Source organism: Lissotriton helveticus, chromosome 8, assembly GCF_964261635.1.
Source record: "Lissotriton helveticus chromosome 8, aLisHel1.1, whole genome shotgun sequence".
Classification (NCBI taxonomy): domain Eukaryota; kingdom Metazoa; phylum Chordata; class Amphibia; order Caudata; family Salamandridae; genus Lissotriton; species Lissotriton helveticus.
This window is the reverse complement of record NC_136069.1, coordinates 1,645,280,968-1,645,289,557: the sequence shown is the minus strand read 5'-3', so window position 1 is coordinate 1,645,289,557 and position 8,590 is coordinate 1,645,280,968. Positions and strand designations below refer to the sequence as shown.

Genomic DNA, 8,590 nt, shown 5'->3' with positions numbered 1-8,590 from the left:
CGCCCGGCAGGAGTGACGCCCCGCCAACTTTTTGGGGAGGAGGAGTTGGCCGCCCTGGTCTTTTTTATCCAACGTCACCTCCCCTTGACTTTGGCAGCAGGCGGCAGGCCCGGCTCCGGATACCAGCACATTGAAGAGCGTCTCCGGCGGTGGGCGAAGGTGCGCCGTGCAGTCTTCCGCTGCTCCGGTATCCGGCGTACCCACCATCAGCTGTCCCACCGCTGGGCCGACATTTTGGACCGGGAGCAGGACCTGTTGGACCTGCTTGGTGTGGAGGTTGTGGGTCTTGGTGAGTGGCTACCCCAAAAATAAAGTGTGTATATATATATATATATATATATATATATATATATATATTTATATACATATAGATTATATATATATATATATATATATACATATATAGATATATAGTTGTCTAAATATTGTTATTGTATCTTTGTAAATATTGGCTGAATAAGTAACGCGATGACTGTTGCCCCTAGTTACATTTGCGATGTATTCCGGTATATCTACTGTCATTGTATGACAGTGTTCTTCTTCTTCACTGGCTCTTGCGTGTTGTTTCAACTTGGCGCTAGCTGTTGCTGTTTATTGATGTGAGATTTTCTTTATTGCTGAGAACTGGAGTTAGTTAATGCTATTAATAGAGTCTTGTCCTTCCTTTGTCCGTCAGTGAAATAGCGGTGGATGGATAATTATTAATTGTACGTTGTTTGCATATTGTAGCATTTTTTTCACGGCCTTCTCTTCTGCATGAATGGAATCCTTTTCTTGCAAAGAATGCCAACGTTACTTTGTTCTTCTTACCTCAGCCAGGGCCGGCTCTAGGGGGCATGTGCAAGCTGTGCAACTGCACAGGGGCACCAAACTTCAGGGGCCACCGCACCAATAGATATCCTTAATGTAATAATACTCTAAGGATGGATACATATTTGCGTTGTGGCCCCTGGCATGGATTTGTTGCCTCCGGCTCTGTTCCACTGTAGCAGTGTGATTTGCAATTATGTCTATGTTTCACATCACTCAATGTATTTATCTATGTTTATTATTTTAATTTTTACATGAACCACAGAATCCAGGGGCAAGCAGAATACAGGGACCGAGTCGGCGGGTGAACCACCAGTTACACAGAGCTCCTCTACTGAGGATCCTGCTGCTGTCCCCAGTAAGTCCAACAGTGCTTGTTTTTTCCTCTGTAATGTGTCTGCAGTGCTTTGTCAATTGACAGCAACCAAGTAGGCATCCAGAATGATGTTTGTCTAGTATTTTTGTAAACGTTAGTATACCACTACTAGTCTTGTGGGTATTCTTCTATCTCCTATGGAGTTATATACATATTACACAACTATGTAACTATGCACACGAAAATTGGATGTTGTTGGTACTGATAGGCAGGTTGGACCTTACTTACACCTCAGTCACAGAACTCTGAGGAACGCACAATTCACTGAACGTCAGCCTATATGGCCTGAGTCATTGGTCTATTGTTCAAATCACACTCCTGAACCCCAATACCAAGATGCCGAATGCTTTTAGGACACAAACCGTTACCTAAGAAACCCCCTTTTGCTCACTCACTCGTGTGAGTCTCTAAGACAACAGACACTGAAAATAAACTTCAGAGTCAAAGTGGTCATTCAAAAGCTTTATTTTGTTAGAAGTAAGTAAGTAACATCAATGTTTTTAAGTGCTTCCGTCCAATACGTTGAAGGGCCCACCAGAAAAAATCCAGAGTTAAAACAGGCATAATAAAGTAATCAACATTTGTACAGCTACTAGTGCACAATAGGGAAATGTGGCAACTATCGGAGACCTCTCACCAACGTATACTGGTCAGATATTCCTCTTTTTTTGTAAGCTATGGAAATGTCCGCTTCGTAGAAGGCAATCTTCTCACCTGCCGAAAAATAATGACAAAAGTGGTGCACGTTAGACAGTATTAAATACATTTATGCCAGTTTTATGCAGCCATGCTAAAAAGAAGTTGTGTAACCTGTAAGCAAACTGTATCCCACAATCCACATAGAAAACTTAAATACGGGCCCTTTTACTTTCCCACCTCTTCAGGTGTATGCATTGAACAATGATGTGTTGCCCCAGAGCGTCTTCTCGTACTGCGCAACAAGCTGCGAGTTAACACATGCGCAAAACTGGATACATTGATGTACAAAGGTTACATAGTTCACTTCCAATTTCCAAGGACTAGAGTAGCAGGACAGATGAGATGAGCTTGGGTACCATACCATAACAATGAATGCTAATAATATGTGTAGTGACTCTGCTGTACTATGCAATGTGGACTCATACTGATTACGTACGTTGGACTTAACTGTTTTGAAGAACTCCATTCTTGGTGAACAAGTACAAAGGGGGCTGTGCATCCATCTAAAAAGGCGTACTTATTTTTATAGGTGCAGAACCCTTACCATCGACCAGTGCCGACGGGGACAGCGGCGCTGCTTCAGCGCTCCCGGCGGGGACAGGAGGAACAGAGGCACCTACACCAGCAGCAGTGGGGGGGGAGCCAACAGCGGCGGGCGATGGTAAGTTACATTCAATAGTGATCTGCATTACTTGGTGGGAGGGGAAAACTTTCTCACTGTACTCTACTGGAAAATATATGTTACCTTTACTTGTCATTAGCATGCTAAGCATTACCACTACAGTAATGCAAGTGCCTGATAGCAGTCGGATGCATGGGTTGTTGTTAAAGCATGTAAAGGGGAAAACACAGCTGCCAGCGTGGTTGGGAGACACACCCAATACCGGTGGTTAGTGGATAGTCTCAGCAGCTGCGGTGTTTTGGGCAAACCCAAAGGCAAGGGAAGGAGGGGACGACTGGGTGCATGGGTCGTTGCTGGTGAAACACAAACCAAATAAGGTTTGTTGCGCGGTATAAAGTATTATAGTCTTTACTAGACATGTGCTACTAGCTGCCCCCTGTTAATTAATGTTACTTTGAGAGTGTTCCCGCCTTCCCGGAACAAAAGGAGATATGTAAAAGACAGGTGTTCGTTCTAATGTGTGTGACCGTTGAAGTACACCCATGCTAATAGGGCAGACATAAAGCCGTGACAAAAAGTCCGAAAAATTAATAGAGGCTGTAGAATGTTCAAGATAGACGCAACACTATTTCTGGTACTCAGCTTGCTTGCTAGTGCTACTGTGCCGCCCACTATGTGTTGAATCAATGTTGTGTTCTTGATTTGCGGGGAGTTTGGATTAACAATTCTGTTTCTTTCTTTATAGTTACTCCTTCCCAAAAACCAACCAGGAAGGAGTTGGCAGTCCGGGCCCGGCAGCGGAAACTGCAGGCAATTGTAGAGGCCTACCGCCGGCTGGTGGATCAGGCCGAGGAGGAGGAGGAGGAGGCGGCGGCAGCAGCTGCTGCCTCTTCCAATGCCCCGGGCCCCAAGCCTGCAGGACTACGTCGCCGTGGTCAGGCAGCCGCCCGCCGCCGCATTGTTACATCTTCGGCGGCCCCCCCACAACAACAACAACAACCACATGCATGCAAGTGTAGGTGCCGTGCTTTCAAAGCAAAGATTCTCCGCCGGGTAGCGAAGTTGGAGGAGGGGCGGAAGAAGCAGGAGGACGGTCTAGAGGAGCGTGTCAAAATACTGGTGGACAAACACCTGAAAGCCCGCCGGCTTTGAAATGGACCCTGTTTTTTGCCCCTTTTTTAATCCTTTTGTTGGTGGGTGGGATGTGGGAGTTGGGGTGTACATTTGGGTTGAAATTTGGTTGGGGTTAGGGGAGGGTAGGGAGGGACAGCTCTGGGTCAGGGGGTTACATTTGTTATATATTTTATTTTTCTATTATCATTATTAAAATATAAAAATAAAACAAAGATATTATTTTCACAAGAAAACATTTGAAGTTCATTTGTGTTTGTTGGGGGGGTGGAGGGGGGACTGTTTCACCAAATAATGTACGTTGTGCAACATGAACATGCACTACGAACGATAAATTAAGTACTGACTGCACCTGTAGTAGTAGGGTCACAAGTGCATAAATAATTTATATTATTAAATAACATGGGAAAATTGCCCATCACGTGAGTCTGAAGTTACTACTAGCATACTTTAATTCCATGCACATTTGCTCAGAGTCGGCTAAACAATCCTATGCAATGCATTGCATCATTCCTTTAACATACCTGTCCTAGTTGTCAGGGAAGAGGAGCTCGTCCTCAAACTCTGTGCGTTCAGACAGAAGTAGGTCATGTAACCCAGTAGTGAGGACGTCTTCTTCACACTCGCTTTCTTCATCCAGCGGTGATTCACGTACTTGATAGTCTGGTGGTATGAAGCGTTGATTCATTTTTATCATTGTCAGCCGCTCCACGCTTTTGGGGGAGAGACTAGTCCTTTTCGATGTGACAATGGCACCAGCAGCACTGAAAACCCGCTCAGAGGAGACACTGGCTACAGGACAAGCCAGATACTTTATCGCCAGCCTGCTCAGCACTGGCCACTGTCTCCTTCTTTCATACCAATAGACCAATGGGCTTTGCTCCATGAACACCTCTGTTGTGTCATCCAGATAGGCCTGAACCATCCGCTCAATGTTCATTGGTGCTCGGCTTTGCTGGTCCTCTTTTCCCTTTGCAACAGCAACGGACTTACCCATCCCTTTCTGTATAAAAAAAGCAGTTATGCTTTTGGTTGGGTCTGCTGAATCAGATCGTGTAGGTGCTGCTTTTGGTACTGTTGGTGCCTGCTGGAAAGCAGACGCACTGCTCTCACGCTGTGAAGAACTTGCGTCAGGAGTACTTGGACTGGCCTGGGCTGGCAGTGGCAGGCCTTTAAGTAACAGCCGTTCAGTTTCTAACTCATTAGCTTCCGCAGCTATGGAAGTTTTGTACTTGTCAACATCCTCATCTGAAAATGGAATTACTTTGTTACTGCTGACAAATAATTTGTACCGTGGATCCAAGATTGTTGCAGTTATGTAATGTTCACCTGACACAATATTGTTGAGCCTTACATTTTCACACAAGCGGTTGACTAAGCCCTTGGCTAAGGTATATGCATCAACTTTTTGTTCGTCACCTTCGTATGTTTCACAGACCTCCTTCACCTGTTGCTCAAGCATGTACAACAATGGGATGGCTTGGCCCATAGTACAGTCCTCCCTGCTAACTGCACGTGTGAAGACCTCAAAGGGTTGTAGCATCTCTGTGATGCATTTAATGAGGTCCCACTGCCACATCTCAATGGTCAGGGCTTTAAGATTAACAGTAGGATCCCCTAATCTTCTTGACATGACATAAGCATTCAGTGGGATGTACTGCTCAAAGAGACGCTCAAGCATGAAATAAGTTGAGTTCCAACGTGTTGGGACCTCCTGTATCAGTGCTTTGACTGGCAACCTATGCTCTTGCTGAATGACCCGTAGCAGCTTCCGTCCTTTGAAAGAATGGTTAAAGTGCGTGCATATTCTTCTGCAGATGGCCATTATGTTGCTGACTTTGGCTTCATTTTTCAGAAAGTCTTGCACGACTAAGTTTATGCAGTGTGCCAAACAGGGTACCCTGAAATAATGTCCTTCTCTCATTGCCTTCACTACATTACTGCCATTGTCGGTGGAAACAAAACCAATCTTAAGGCCTCTTGGTTTCAGCCATTCAAAGACCTTGTCATTAAAGTCAGACAAAATGTTTTCAGCAGTATGACTTTTGTCCATACCAAACATGGCTATAGTTGCATGTCTGCGCGTATCATTAAAAATTCCAGCAACGTCACGGAGGCCTGAAGTTAACTTGTCTTTAACACCTGCAAAAGAGATCCAGTGTGCGGTGATGCACATGAAATCTGTAGCATCGCAACTGCTCCACATGTCTGTTGTCAGGTGGATACAATGGACAACACTCTGTTGTAAGGCTTTCCCAATCAATTCCAGCACATCGTGGTGTAGTGCTGGAACAGCCACTCGGGCAAAATAGTAGCGACTGGGAACGTTCCATTTTGGGCAGAGGGTTGCCACTAATTCCAGAAATCCAACAGCCTCAACAAATGAAAATGGGAGAAGGTCCAGTGCTAACATTTTCGCAAGTTTGGCATTGTATAAACGTGCTACTGGGTGGTTCCGCTCGTACTTTCCCTCCTGCCTTAACATGCTAGGAATGGTAAGCTGCTTTGCATGTCTTTGAGTTGTGCTAGACGGACCACCTTGCATCGCAGACTTTGCACTCCTTGGTGTTTCCAGCTGACTCTGGTGCCACTGAGAAGTTGCAGATGCGGAGGATGTGGTCTTTACCACTCCAGTGCTGGCGACAGGGGTCGATTGTGTACCACTCCTAGATAGAAGGTCATCGTCTCCCTCTTCTTCTACCTCCTGATCAACCATGAGTGGACCTTGTACCACTGTATCCCCACCAACACGAGTGCTAACATTTTTTAAGCTTGCAAGGTGGTTCTCCCACCTGATCACGTGTGTTTTTTTCAAATGGGTCGTTTGGCCTCCAGTCCCATAGTTTGTACCAAGCTTACCACGACTAACATTGGCATGACAAATGGTGCATACAGCAATGTTCTCCTGAACTGGGTGAACCGTAAAGAAGTCCCACACTGGGGAGGTAAACTTTTGTCTCCTGCCATAGGAAGAGGAGGACCCACTGCCAATGCCGGATGGACTGGAGGATTGTGGAATTTGACTATGGGACAGCTCAGTCCTAGTACTGCCACTACCTCCTTCTGTTGAAGTGGCGCTTCTGCTGGATGTCGGATGCTGCCGGGCCTTCGCTGTTGAAAAAATTGGAGCTGGTGTTACTGTGGGTGTTGAGTGTGTAGGAGTTATGCGTGGTACCTGCTCATCAGTCATTGCAGCATTTCTGGATAGGGTGAAAATGTTTGTCTCTACATCCTCTGCACCAGGAATAACGCTTGTGATGATGACAGTGTCAGACCCGTCTTTATCACCAGCAGTATCCTGCTCACCTACATCGACCTCCATAAGTTCAAGCCTGCCTGGAAACTTCCTTTTTCCTAGCATGGTCTTCTTGGGATGTCTCTCCTTTGAATGCGCAGATAGTTGTGGCTGCCAATCCGTATCAAGGTCATCGGAAGGGATGCTTTGCGAAGAACTCGATGCACTAACCCTCCTTTCCCTTGGTGAATTCGAAGGAAATAGATCACCTACAGAAGTGGCTTCCTCTTCTTCTTGCTCGGAAGGAGGCTCTACTTCCTGAACTGCCCCGACTTCGGGAGGAACAACTACTACTATTTGGTGCGGAGATGGTGGTTGTTGTTCTTGAGGAAGTACTATTGCGGGCTGGGGTTTTTCAACAACAACTGTTGCGGGCGGTGGTTGTGGTTGTTCAACAACTGTTGCGGGAAGTGGTTGTGGTTGTGGGTGAACAACTCCTATTGCGGGCGGTGGTTGTGGTTGTTGAACATCTACTGCTGGCGGTGGTTGTTGAGCACTTCCATCTTGCGTGGATTGTGTACTACTTTGAGACAGCGATAAGTTTAGTTCTGGCTCAGTATCACTGCTCGCAAGCAGAAGGCTGGCTACCTCTTCGACCCTCATCATGTGCTTGGCCCTGGGATGCTGGCTTGCCCCCACTAATGCAGATGTGCTGGTCCCAGCTTGCACCCCAGACCCCGCTGCTGCAGGCGTACCTTTTGGGGTGCCAAAAAAGGTTTTGGGGTCCATACCAGACTTAAGTGACACTTCCTTCTGCTGTTCCTTCTTCGCAGCAACTTTCTTTGTGGTGGAGGACCTGGTAGCTTTCTTAGGGCCCATCTTCTTCTGATGTCAGTCAGCTCACAGCAGCACAAATTGCAGAGATGTCTGGTCAGATGAGTCACACACCACACGTGGCGTCCAACTGAAGGACGTCCGTCTGGCGGTAGAACGAGCGATGGATGAAAAAACAACCAGCACCTCCTCAGTCTTTTTTGTGCACCTACAAGTAAAGAAGGCAGAACAACATCAGTCAAACAAGCAGTAAGGCAACATGAACAATTGAAAGACACACAGGTCAATGTATAAAAGACAAAACAGAAGACTAATAATACCAGTCCAGCAGCACCACAGCTCAAAGGCCACATGAAGTCCAGAAAGAACCAATAAAGTGAAGCAGGCCTATAGATACCAATATGGACAGAAAAACGAGGATGCCTGCTGCACATGACAGGTTAATGTGCAAGGAATAAATAGCCCATGGCTAAGACAGAGGTTGTAAACATAACACCGCAAAAACACATACAAAGAAACCCCTGCCCAGGCTCCCAAAACAACAACCAAATGACAAATTCTGTTTTTTTGGGTGCACAAGAAAGACCTGCAACATTTTTGAGAAACTTTTATGCAACTCGGGACATATTGTCCGCGAGAATGCTAAATCGGCATGTTCGGCAGCGCGAACGGAATAAAAAGTCGTGTTCGCGTTCCCGAGCAAGTACATTGAGTGCGCGAACACGACAAAAAATGTAAGTTCACGTGCTCACATGGTGCGAAGTTACCAAAACTACCCAAGCTGTATTCCTAGGGTTACCTAATGGCAGAAATTGACAGAGTATTTAAAGTTTAAACACACCCAAAACCAGAAATACCCCACACATAAAAATAAGATTTTCTA

At 45.9% G+C, this 8,590-nt stretch overlaps 2 long non-coding RNA genes across 2 annotated transcripts; one reads left to right on the top strand and one right to left on the bottom strand.

Moving 5' to 3' along the window:
• Nucleotides 1–1,101: 1,101 nt before the first annotated feature.
• On the top strand, nucleotides 1,102–4,152 carry LOC144773586 (uncharacterized). Its single transcript, XR_013600013.1, has 3 exons — nucleotides 1,102–1,168; nucleotides 2,415–2,546; nucleotides 3,253–4,152. It is a non-coding gene; the product is annotated as an uncharacterized LOC144773586 (long non-coding RNA).
• LOC144773587 (uncharacterized) lies at nucleotides 1,636–4,260 on the bottom strand. The gene is made up of 2 exons (XR_013600015.1): nucleotides 4,163–4,260; nucleotides 1,636–1,900 (listed from the first exon to the last, which is right to left on the bottom strand). It is a non-coding gene; the product is annotated as an uncharacterized LOC144773587 (long non-coding RNA).
• Nucleotides 4,261–8,590: the final 4,330 nt, after the last annotated feature.